Source organism: Sminthopsis crassicaudata, chromosome 1 (assembly GCF_048593235.1).
Source record: "Sminthopsis crassicaudata isolate SCR6 chromosome 1, ASM4859323v1, whole genome shotgun sequence".
Taxonomy (NCBI): domain Eukaryota; kingdom Metazoa; phylum Chordata; class Mammalia; order Dasyuromorphia; family Dasyuridae; genus Sminthopsis; species Sminthopsis crassicaudata.
Window position 1 is genome coordinate 298,724,445 of NC_133617.1, and position 12,843 is coordinate 298,737,287.

The window sequence follows — 12,843 nt, forward strand, 5'->3', positions numbered from 1 at the left end:
GTTCTCCAGATCTGTATCTTTCCATTGGACACAGGTGGCACTTAGAGCACTAGCCCTGGATTCAGGAGGACTTGAGTTCAAATCTGGTCTCAGACACTTAACACTTACTAGCAGTGTGACCATAGACAACTTACTTAACCCCAATAGATTTGCAACAACAACAACAACAACAAACCCCCCAACAAGCAACCCTCCCCCCAAAACAAAACAAAACAAAACAAAAAACAGAGGAGAGTCCAAGACTGGTGACTTTGTACAGTCCTCCCTCACTTAAATCCAATTCACTTTCAAGTCATGACATTACTTTCCTAATGGAGGCCCTCATGGTCTTCTTTGAGAACAAAGGACAAGCAACAAGGACTGTATGTATGATGACCATCTTCCAATCCAAAGAATTAGGGTTTACCCTAAATATGGTCTGACAAAAGGTCTTTACTTTTGTAACTATTCAAAGTACAGTCTTGAGAAATCTTGAGATATACCCAGAAAACCTTGAATGTATATTTGCCATATCTAAAAGAGAAAGGAGAAAAGAAACACAGATGAGGGAAGGAAGTAAGGGGGGAGAGAGAGACAGACAGATAGACATAGAGAGACAGAGATAGAGACAGAAAGAGATACAGTGACAGACACACACAGAGAGACAGAGAGATAAAGAGAATCAGAGACAAAGACAAGGAGACAGAGACAGAGAGAAAGAAAGACAGAGACAGACAGATGAAGAGAGACAACCAAAGACACAGAGATGGAGATGGACACACACTCACAAACACACACATACACACACACACACATGTGCACATACACACTGAGTAAGAAATTTTATCTGAATTCTTCTTTTAACTAGCAGTGGTTTCCAGGGGAAAAAAGGAGAAAGAAGAAAGAAGAAAAATGGAAAAATAGGTTCTGAATTCTTCTTTAGTGAGTTGTAGAGAAAAGAAAGAAGAGAGAATATAAACAAATTCATGGATGCATAATCAATCAATCAACCAATCTACAAATATTTGTAAGCATCGATTATATACTAAGTACTGAATTAGGCACAGGAGATGCAACTAACACCCATTTGCAATAAGTTTATATCTAACTACTAATGTATTTTATTTCCTTTGAGTTGTTTTTCACACATCCAACTATTCATGACCCCATTTGGGCTTTTCTTGACAAAGACATTGGAGTATTTTGCTATTTCCTTCTCCAGATCATTTTACAGATGAAGAAACTGAAGTAAACCAAATTAAGTGACTTGATCAGGGTCATATAGCTAATGTTTGAGGCTAGATTTGAACTCATGAAGAGGAATCTTGTTGATTTTATATCAAACAGCTCAATCTAAGGTAGTTTGGGAGGAACAGTTTTCATAATTGGGGAATCAGGAAAGCCTTCAGATAGAAGTTGCATTTAAAAGAAGAGAGAGATTCTACGATGTGGAGGTAAGAAGGGTTTGAGGAAAACCAATGCAGAGTTATGTAAGTGAAAGGTAGAGAGAACATCAGTTTTGCTTAAAGAGCTGATTTATAGAATATGGGAAAGGAAGTAATGTCTAATGATACTGGGGCCAGATTGGGTTTTAAAAGTTAGATGAGAGAGTTTTATCCTGAGCAATAAGAAGCCATTGGAGTCAATTAAATAAGTCATATCCATATTTAAGAAAAAATTACTTTGATAAGAGTGTGTAGAATGTAATGTAATGGAGAGAAAGTTGAGGCAGGGAGAACACTGTTTACACTAATCTGGACTACAGGTGCTCTGACAGAGAAAGGGAAAAGAAACAGAATAATAGACAGGGAAAAAAGACATATGTTAAAACAAGAAAAAGAAGCAGACACATACAGAGACAAAGAGATTGTATGTGAGTTCTCATGATCAGCATATGGGCACTATAGTACATTGCCTGCTAGGGAAGGGTCCCAAGGTGGAAAAAAATTAATGAAGAGGGAAAAGATTTCAGAATATCTCTAGATATATGCTTCTTAACCTCTTTGTTAATTCTCTAAGTTAGAATTGAAAAGAGGAGAGAATTATAAGTATGGGGGACCTCCTGCATGCAGAAAGGTATAGAGAGAGGAGATGGCATATATACACAAACACACACATAAAGAATAGAATGTATATGTATAGAATTGAGAGAAGACTTCTCAAAAGGATGCGGCTTCAACCTATACCTTAATTGTGACTTGAGACTTTGCAATAACAACTTGAGCTATAGGTAAAAGCTGCAGGTGTTCAATTATCTTAGATAAACAAACATTTCCCTCTGGTCTCTGCCCCTCTCTTTTTCATTAGCATTTAGGTACCTAATAAGGTAAAGTGTGTTCTGCAGTCCATATTTAGTCTCTTGGGTAAATTAGAACTCTCCAGCCAAGGCGAGAAAAGATCAGAGGGTGGGTGGGGGCTTCTGGTTAGGGTCTATATACTCCTGTGTTTGCACTTTGCACTCTTCTACTAACACCTTGTTTGTTGAGAGTTGCCCTTTCTTAGGAGATCATACTCTGAGAGTCTCTGATTTTAATTTGAGTTTACTGTCCCACATATATATATGTAAATACATGTTGTTTATGTCAATATACAATTTTATGTATGTATACAAATGTGTCCATATGTATACACACATATATAGTTTCATCTATTTTTTTGTATATATGCACACACATGTATGTATTTATCTACTGTCTATCTCTCTGTCTACTAGTTTATGCATTTTATCTGGATGTAAAAGGGAGCTCCTGGAACTTCTGATTTCCTGTGATTTCCTGACTTAAATCCTCATTTCAGATGGATAATAATCCATACCAAGTAGTGAATAGGAGACATAAATCTGTGGGAATTTTAATCACAAAAAAAGGATTTCCATTTCAGCTTTTTGGTCCTATGAAAAGAAGGCAGGATGTGGAATGAGAAAATCTGGACTACGACACCAATTCTGAATCTTCCTACCTCTGTGTTCCAGGGCAAATTGTGTCAACTCTCTAGGTCTTGTCTGTCACATTTAAAAATGAGTCAGTTGGATTAGATAAGTTTTATAAACATTTTGACCTCCAACCTTTTGGTCCTGAATTTCAGTATCATAATAAAATGTCTATACTCATGCATTTGTGCTTTTGATTTTCCTAATCATGACAGACTTTACTGATGGTGGGATATTCAATTTCACACCAGAGTTGCAGTCTTGCTTATGTCAGTTCTCTATAATGATTAGTGGACTTCATTACCTACTAACATTTCATGACTTAGTTTTGGAATACTCCATCAATCACCCTCTCAGGCTGTTCTTGTGATTCTCCCCTCCCTAACTCCCTCTTCCCCCCTTTTTGTAAGCATGATTAAATTAGAAATTTGGGTTCTTTCCTAACCCTAATTACAATAGCTGTTGGGGCAACTGCAGCTTCATTTTGTATACAAAGCAGGGATACGATCCAGTCATGGACTTTAGTTCAAAGGGAAAAAAGAAAACAGAATGACCTTCTCCTTTCAGGTAACCCTCAAGCACACAGAGAGATCAAGGCTGGCTTTAGATCAGCCAGCACATCCCAGAGCTATCAGGTATAGAAAGTCACAAAGGAGCTTTAATGACTAGCCATCAGAGGCTCACTTTAGGAGTGGGGTGGGTGTTAAAAACCTGACAGCACCTTAAATTTACGGAAAAGGTCAAACATTCTGACTCCTAGAGTCTTTTCTTTCCTGTTTCCCATAATGTCTTTCCTTGTCCAATCTGGTTAAAACTAGGCAGAAAGCTCTCAGCATGCTTAGCAATGTAATTTGAAAGCATGACTGACAAATTAAAAGCTAGTTATTAAAATGTCCACTTTAGAAAAGAATTATGAGGGCTGTTAATAAAGGTTTAAGGTTTAGATTTTTTCCATCATATTTTTGAGGTCAGGTACAAGATTTTCTTAGGCAGTGTTTCACTCCTAATCCTTTCCTAATTTAATGTTCTGAACTGCTAATCCTTTAACCTAGATTTTGTAGCTCTGAGACTTTTCTTTAAGAAAAAGTGGTTTTGTTTTGTTTTATTTTGTTTATTTTTAAACAACATTTCTCTGCAGAAGAGTGTTACAAAATTAAGTATCTATTTTAGTGTAAATCCTCTTTCTGTTCTAAGATATAGCCAAGCAACTAATAAGCCATTATTTATAACTTTCTAGAATAGATTGTGGTGTTCAAGAAACAATAAAAGACTAATTTTAAAGTTGTTTAATACACTCTGAAATCTGTAACACCCTTCTTCCCCTACATTGCACCTAATCCACTCTAGTATATTTGTCAAGAAAACCCCAAATGAGGTCATGGAGAATCAGGCATAAGTGAAAAAAAAGAATCCACAAACAGGGACATTAGGAATACCTTACTGTTAATAAGGATTCCATCTTCTACATATTACCCTATGAATAACATCTTCCATATGATGATGGCAAATATTTATCAATTCTATGAACAAAATTGTTTCCAAGGTAACATCTTTCATAGAATCTTATGATAAAGTATAAACATAGTTGATAGGATAAGTAATGTAACCTAAGGCTAGAAATATAAGTTGAATCCACATTGTAGAGGCCCTTAAATATAAAAATAAAGAGTATTGTATCTTTGTATCATAGCAAGCAACTAAATGCATTTGAGATTAGGAGCAACATAAGCATCCCTAGCATAATTGAAAGACAAGAGTATCTACTATATGGAGGATACTGTGCTAGAAGCTGATGGGGACCACAACATTACCTCTTCTCTCAAAGAATTAATAATCTAATGGAGAGCAATGATGCAGTTTGAGTGTTCTCAATTCCTGATGGACAAGAGGTTAGTAGCAATAAGAGTTAAGTATCCCCTTTAAATCGGCTGCAGGTTTAGGAAAGAAAGAATTCACTCATTCCCAAATTATTAGTTCCAAGATGAAAGTTTATTGTTGGATAGAAATCAGTTTACCAAAAGACTGACTTCTATAGTGACAGATCTATTGGAAAATGGAGTTTTGGCATTGAGAATGCTTTCTCAGTGGGCAGAATGATCTTGGCAGCTGAGTGAGCTACCTAGGTCCATCTGCAAAGACCTTGGTTGAGGGAAGCTGTTATATTGGGTATTTTTAGTGGAGGCTGGGACTTTCCAAACAGATCAGATGAGAATTTTTATAGGAGTTGATTCTCTCATCCTGAAAGATTTGGGGTCTGTCTTAGCTCCTTGGAGCCTGGGATATCCTGATCAAAGGGGACACAATTTCAGAGTGACAATTTCAGTAAAGGAAACAGTTCCCTCTTGCTTCACAATGACATGGACATAAATGAGTATGTACAAGGTGTTGTTTTTGTCCTTTGTTCTCAAAGAGAACCATGACATTAGGAGATGATGCTATGACATGCATGTGAATTGGATTTAAATGAGGGAGGGCTATGCAAGGTCACCTGTCTCACTTTCCCTTCCAGAGCCATCTGGGTTCAGTGGCCAGACACATAGCCGGTTGACTGGAGATGGCTCTGGGAGACCTGGGCCTTTTTAAGCTAAGATCTTCAACAGGTCTTAGTTGTGATTAAATTAACAATTGAGCAAATAATCTCCTCTTAAAGTAGAATATGACAAGGGTAAAGATTTCTCAAGCTAGATTTATCAGGAAAGGATACACATGAAGGGAGTGACCCCTGAACTTGAAGGAAGAAGAGGAGGCTTTCAAGTGGCAGAAAGAAAAATAGATAGATGAATGAATGGATAGATAGATAATATATATTTTATAAGAGTTGGGCTCTGTGCTATGCCCTGGAAATACAAATACAAACAATGAAGATATTTTCTTCCTTCAAGAAGCCAATATTCTTGAAAGTGGTAGAAATAATAGGAACAAGGCTACTGGTAAGGAGGTGAAAAAGGAAGAATGGGTGAGGAATTCAGCAATCAGGAGAGCAGGCCTTAGACTTCAGGACAGAGCCATATTCAGGAGGCAAAAACAACTGGTGGATGAAGCAAGCAAAAAGAGAAGGTTTCATTCCAAGCAGGGACATAATTACTTAGAGGCAAGCAAGAATAGCAGGAGATGGGAGATGATTGTCAGTCATCCAATTTGGCCAGACTATGAAGGGAAGATTAAGAAAGTGAAGGAAACTAAAAGTTTTGTGGTATCTGCATGTAATAGTAACTATATTATTATTATAGGGTGATTGAAAAAATGAGTAATGACCAAATTTAAGTGATTTTGTGTTTTGTTAATCACATCTGCATGCATTTGAAAAGAACTAATGCATATGTATGAGATGTATTATTTATTGAGTCTACAGAAGGCATGTTTACTGATTGATTATACTATCATACTGCATATTTTCTTGGAGCTAAATAAAGATCAAAATGGCAGTGTTGGGTATACATATTGATTTGAGGATTCTATAACCCCTTAAGGGTTTTTAGCCTTGGGAATTCCTGATATACTTTATAGTAGTATAGTATAGTAGAATAATTCTCTGAACTCAACTACAACCTGAATGAAATGTTTCTTAAAGAAATTTTTCTCAAACTTATCCAACTGCTTTTGTTCTAATCCCATGATCATCAATCATTTCTTTAATGACTAGTTCTTTCTGAAGTTTTAATACTATGAAGAGAGGGTTTTGGAGTGGATAATAGTATGTAAATTAATACATTCTGACTTACAGCTTATGATTTTATCTTGAGTTAGCTAAGTAATAAAGTGTCTAGAGTGCTAGATTTTGGATCAGAATGACCTGAGTTTGAATCACAGGTTCAGAGATTTAGCTATAAGGCCCAGTTTTGTTTTATATATATATATATATATACTATAAAATTAAAATAATAAAATCACTTTTCTCAAAGGGTAGTTGTAAAGATCAAATTAGATAAATAATGTAAAGTGCTTTGTGATACTTAAATCGAAACATAAATGTGAGCCATTTAAAAATTACATCCACCAATTAAATACCAAATTAGAAATTCTGAAACTCAAAGGAGAGATTAATAAAATTGAAACCAAGAAAATTATTAAACTAATTAATAAAACTAAGAGTTGGTTTTATGAAAAAAAAATCAACAAAATAGATAAACGTTTGATTAAATTTGATTAGAAAAAGTGAAAAAAAAAAGAGTGAACTTACAATCAATGAAAAAAACTTTAAAGCAATAATTAGGAACTATTTTGACCAACTGTATGACATCAAATCTGACAATCTTACTGAAATGGATGAATATTCACAAAAATATGAATTGCCCAGATTAACAGAAGAAGAAATGAACTACTTAAATAGTTCCATTTTAGAAAAAAAAAAAATTGAACAAGCCACTAATGAACTTCCTAAGTAAATATGTCCAAAGCCATTTCAAAAGTGAAAAAGTTTACACAATATTGGAATTAATTGTTTTCTAAATTTAGAAAACAATTAATTCCAATACTATGTAAACTATTTGGAAAAAGAGGTAAAGAAGAAATCCTGCCAAATTCCTTCTATGACACAAATATGGAACTGATACCTAAATCAGGAAGAGACAAAACAGAGAAAGAAAATTACAGACCAATTTTTCTAATGAATATTGATGCAAACAAGTAAAATATTAGCAAAGAGATTACATCAACTTATTAGCAGAATAATACACTTTGAACAAGTGGGATTTACACCAGGAATGTAGGGGTGGTTCAATATCAGGAAAATTACTACCACAATTGACCATAACAATAACAAAGCCAACAGAAAGCATATGATAATCTCAATAGATGCAGGAAAAGCTTTTGACAAAATGCAGCACCATAGGAATAAAGGGAGCATTACTTAAAATGACAAGCAGTGTATCTAAAACCAGCAAGCATTGTTTGTAATAGAGAAAAGCTGGATGCATTCCCGATAAGATCAGGGATGAAACAAGGATACCTGTTATAATCACTATTATTCAACATTATACTAGAAATGTTGGCTGTAGCAACAAAAAAAGAAAAAAATTTAAAAGAATTAGAATAGGTAATGAAGAAGTGAAACTATCACTCTTTGCAGATGATATGGTGATGTACTTAAAGAATCCTAGAAAATCATACAAAAACCTACTGGAAATAATTAATAGCTTTAGCAAAGTTGCAGAATATAAAATGAACACACAAGCAGCATTTCTATATATTACTGACAAAGCCCAAAGCTAGATAGAGATAGCAAGAGATAGAGAAATTCCATTTAAAATAACTATAGATAAAATAAAACATTTTAGTGTCTACCTGCCAAGACAAACCCAGGAACTATATGAACACAATTATAAAACATTTCTTACATAAATAAAGTCAGATCTAAGCAACTGTAAAAATATCAATTGTTCATGGGTAGGCAAGCTAATATAATAAAATGACAATTCTGTCTAAATTGCTCTACTTGTTCAATTCCATAACAAACTGCCAAAAGTTATTTTAAAGAATAGAAAAAAAAATAATAAAATTCATCTGGAAGAATAAAAGGTCAAGAACATCAAGAGAATTATTGAAAAACAATACAAAGCATGGTGGCGTAGCAGTACCAGGTTTAAAACTATATTATAAAGAAGCAGTCATCAAAGCCATTTGGTACTGGCTAAGAAACAGAGTAGTGGACCAGTGAAATAGATTAGATATACTTGACATAATAATCAAGGCTTATAGAAATCTTATATTTCACAAACCCTCTAACCTCTAGCTTCTGGGATAATAATTCACTATTTGACAAAAATTGCTAAGAAAGCTGAAATATATGTCAGAAACTAGGTATAGATCTACATCTCACCCCATACCAAAGTAAGGTCAAAATGGATATATGATTTGGGTATAAAGGGTAATACCATAAACAAATTAGAAGAGCAAGGGATAATTTACCTATCAGATCTTTGGAGAAGGGAGGAATTGATAACCAAAAAATAATTAGAGAACCTTATGAAAAGCAAAATGAACAATTTTGATTGCATTAAATTAAAAAAGTTTTTGCACTAACAATCAAGAAAACAAGATTGAAAGGGAAATACAAAGCTGGGAAAAATTTTTATAGCTAGTTTTTCTGATGAAGGTCTCATTTCTAAAATATATAAAGAACTATGTCAAATTTACAAGTAAACAATTGGTATATGGTCAAAGGATATGAACAAACAAATTTCAGCTATCTATAGTCATATAAAGACAACCAAATAGACTTTGGATAAAAAATGCTAACTGCATCCAGAAAAAGAACCATGGAGATTGAATGTAAATCAACATATGCTATATTTACTTCTCTTTTTTGTTTTGTCCCTTCTCCCTTGGATTTTTCCTTGTATTCTGATTTTTCTCTCCCAACATGATTCATAAAGCAATGTACATTAAAAATAAATGAATAAATAAAGGGGAAATTACATCTATTAGACTGTTAAAGTTAACCCAAAGGAAAATGATAGTTACTACCATAAAAAAGTACAAAAATACACATAGGTAACCAAGAACTGTTAAATAAGGAGGTTGTTCATCAGCTAGGGGAATGGCTGAAGAAATTCTCAAATACGAATATAATGAATATAATAGGGAGTGTTTCAGAGAAATATGAGATTTGCATGAACTGATGCAGAGTGAAACGAACAAGAAGAACAATTTATACAATAATGGTACTGTTAAAAGCAACTTTAAAAGGCATAAGCACTCTGATCCCTACCATAACCAAATAATATATCATTCTATCCACCTCATAATACATTTTGACTAATTTTCTGACCCTAAATATAATGGACTATATATGATTAATGAAACCCACAAATTTTTGGACCTGGTCAAAGTGGAAAAAATGAATGTTTTCCTTGACTATGCAACATCTGCTAGAAAGGTTTTCTTTTTCTTTTCCAGGGTAGAAGTTGAGGTCCAGGATTTGGGGGGATGCCACTAGGATGCTGTCAGGGTAAGATCAAAAGTCAGGCAGAGCCAATCAGATCGCCCCCTCTACTGATCATATATTTTCTGATAATAACATTGACTATTATCAGTCTAAAACTGCCAAATTATTATCCTGGTGAATTTATTGTTTATGTATGGATGTTTTATTTGCCTAAATATATTAAAATCTTTATGTGAGGAGCAGAAAGTATTAATATTTTGTTTGCCTCCATGGATATGATTTCCTACATTATCTGGGAGAATCTCCATTTCTTTAAAGGTATATTTTGAATGTCTGAAAAGAAATGCCTTTGCAAGTATGTGTCCTGTAATTTTTTAGTTTGAGAGAAATTGTCAACATACCCACAAGTTTTGGCACAAAAATCAAAGACACAGAATACTACATGACTCCTTGACAGTTGATGAATAAGATGATCTTGGGATGCCAGAAGATTATTGAAAAAAATTATAAAATTGTTGATACTTAGAGCCAGGAGAGACCTCAGAATTAATTTAAGGCCAATTTAGAACCAAATCAAAATTTCTAACTATAGCACCATTAACAAGAACAAGAACAGCTTCTGCTTGAAATCTTCCAATGATGGGAAACTCATATCTTCCTTAAGTAGTTTGTTCCATTTCTGGATCACTTTAATTATTCATAGGTTTCATAAAATTTCATAAAACCTGCTGTAATAGGTAGATGAGCCAACACATTTTTGATACATTTTCATTAGCAAAGAAGGAAAGAGAAAGGGTTTGTGTTTGACCTTTGGTTAACAGGAAAATTCAATTAAATGGAACTCTTCATTCTTTGAATAATGCAGTTAATTTAGATTTTACTGAATGGAAAATGATGATCCTTGTATTACCTTGTCAGAGTAAATGTACTTTGAATGGCCATTTTGTTTGTTAAAGTCTCTCAATCTGTCAGACACTCCTATTGCTATTGTCCAGATTCTTGACAAATCTTTTCTTTTATCAGAGTCCTAAAGAAACAGAAATTATTTTCAATAGTGTGGAATTCTTCTGTTTCTTACGGAATGAAGTTAAACTTGCTTTCTTTGTTTACTTCTGCACTTTCTAAGGATTCTTTCAAAAGAAAAAAGAAGACAATCTCTTAGGGTTAGACTAAGATATGTTGTCACAACATATCATATACAATATCATATACAATAAAACATATCATATGTTAGTAGTGTACAAATAAAAGAGATCAGTATTTTTTGTCCTGTCTTTGCAATTCTGGTAACTTTCTTTCCTTTCATTCAGATGATGAAGTCTGCCTCTAATTATGTCCCTAAAAAATTCAATTGTTATTTTTGTTAATATCCCTAGAGGAGTATTTTTGTTTTTTCCAGCTATTTCCAAGAATATCCTGGAATCAAAGAATTAGATGGAACTATTACAAGTTCTCCTGTTCATCCTTCTTTTCCATAGGATAATTAAAGTACCTACATATCATAGTTAGATGGCTATTCTCCCCTCTCTTCTTAATTTTACTAAAATCATAAGAAGTAAAATTGAAGTATTCTTAAAGCATGAGTCCGTGTTATTCTAGGCAAGGCTCTAGCTGCATTTCCAAAATGATGTGGTCCATGAAGCACTCGGGTTAGAATTACAGTGATAGAATATATCAGATGTGATCTTGGGCCTTGGATCAAGGAGAACCAGTAGTATAAAGAAGTGCAGTGATCAGGGAAATTTTGGAACCCAACAATGGAAAGTAAACTAAAAAAATTTTTGCCTAAAAATTATTGCATAAAATAAAATATATAAACATATAAACAAATATAAAAACATAAACACAATCTATAATGTGGCATTTTTGTCAGTCAGTCAATAAACATTTATTAAGTTCTTATTATGTTCCAGGGAAGACTAAGTTCTGGGGATTTAAAGAAAAAAAAAAATTAAACCCTGTCCTCAAAAAGGTTAAATTCTAATGCATCAGATAATATGTAAATAATTAGGTTCATCAAGAAATAGCACTAGTACATTTATCCTATAATCCTTCTAATTACATGGTGGCTGAATGAAGAATTAAAAAAGTTGAGAAATATCCAGTCTCACTTTTAAATATGAACCCTAGAGATCAAAGTTTAGTAGGTGCTTATTATTTAAGTGATTTTTTAAAAATTCAGGCTAACGTCTCAGGAACTCAGGCTCCCAATCCATCATCAACTCATCATTATCTCTCAACCCCTATATCCAGTCTGCTGCCAAGAGCTATATAGATTTTTACCTCCCTCACAACACTCACATACTCTCTTTCCTTTACTCTGATACTGCCAACCCTTTAATGTAGGCCTTCCTCATTTCATCCCTGTACTATTGCAGTAGCTTTTTGGTTGTTTTCCCCTCCCTCATTCCCAACCATCCTACACTCAGCAGCCAAGGTTGTCTTCCTAAAGTATGGATCTTTCTCCCCTCCCTCTATCCCTAAGCCTTACTCTAACTCCAGTGGCTCCCTAACACCTCCAGGATCAAAAACAAAATCCTGTTTTCCCTTTAAAAGCCCTTCATAACAAGCCCTCTTCTACCTTTCCAGTCTCCTTAAAACTTATGCTCCCATTCCCCACCCTTGTTACTCTTCAATTTAGTGACTCTAACCTTGTGGCTAGTCCTAGAACATGATATTTCATCCCAAGACAATGCATTTGTATTAGCTTTCTCCTGTGCTAATCATCTAAACCAAAAAGATGCATCTTTTAGAATTTGGAAATTCATGTGGTTCCAAAAAATGCTTATTTCAGAATTCTGAGAAATGTGAACAGAAAGCTACAATCTGCTCCTTCCTTGTTAGGTTCCCAGGTGCAGAATAAACATTGTTTGATGTGGGAAGTACAGTACCCTGGAGCACCACAAGCTTCTCACCCACAGAGGTGTCAGTTGTTATCTCCAGAAAGAGGCAGGCCCTAGACCAGCAGCAGATTGATTATCATAAAGAACCCATTTTTCAAGCGTCTGGTGGGGAGAATGAGATAATCAGGGCATATGAGGACACAGTG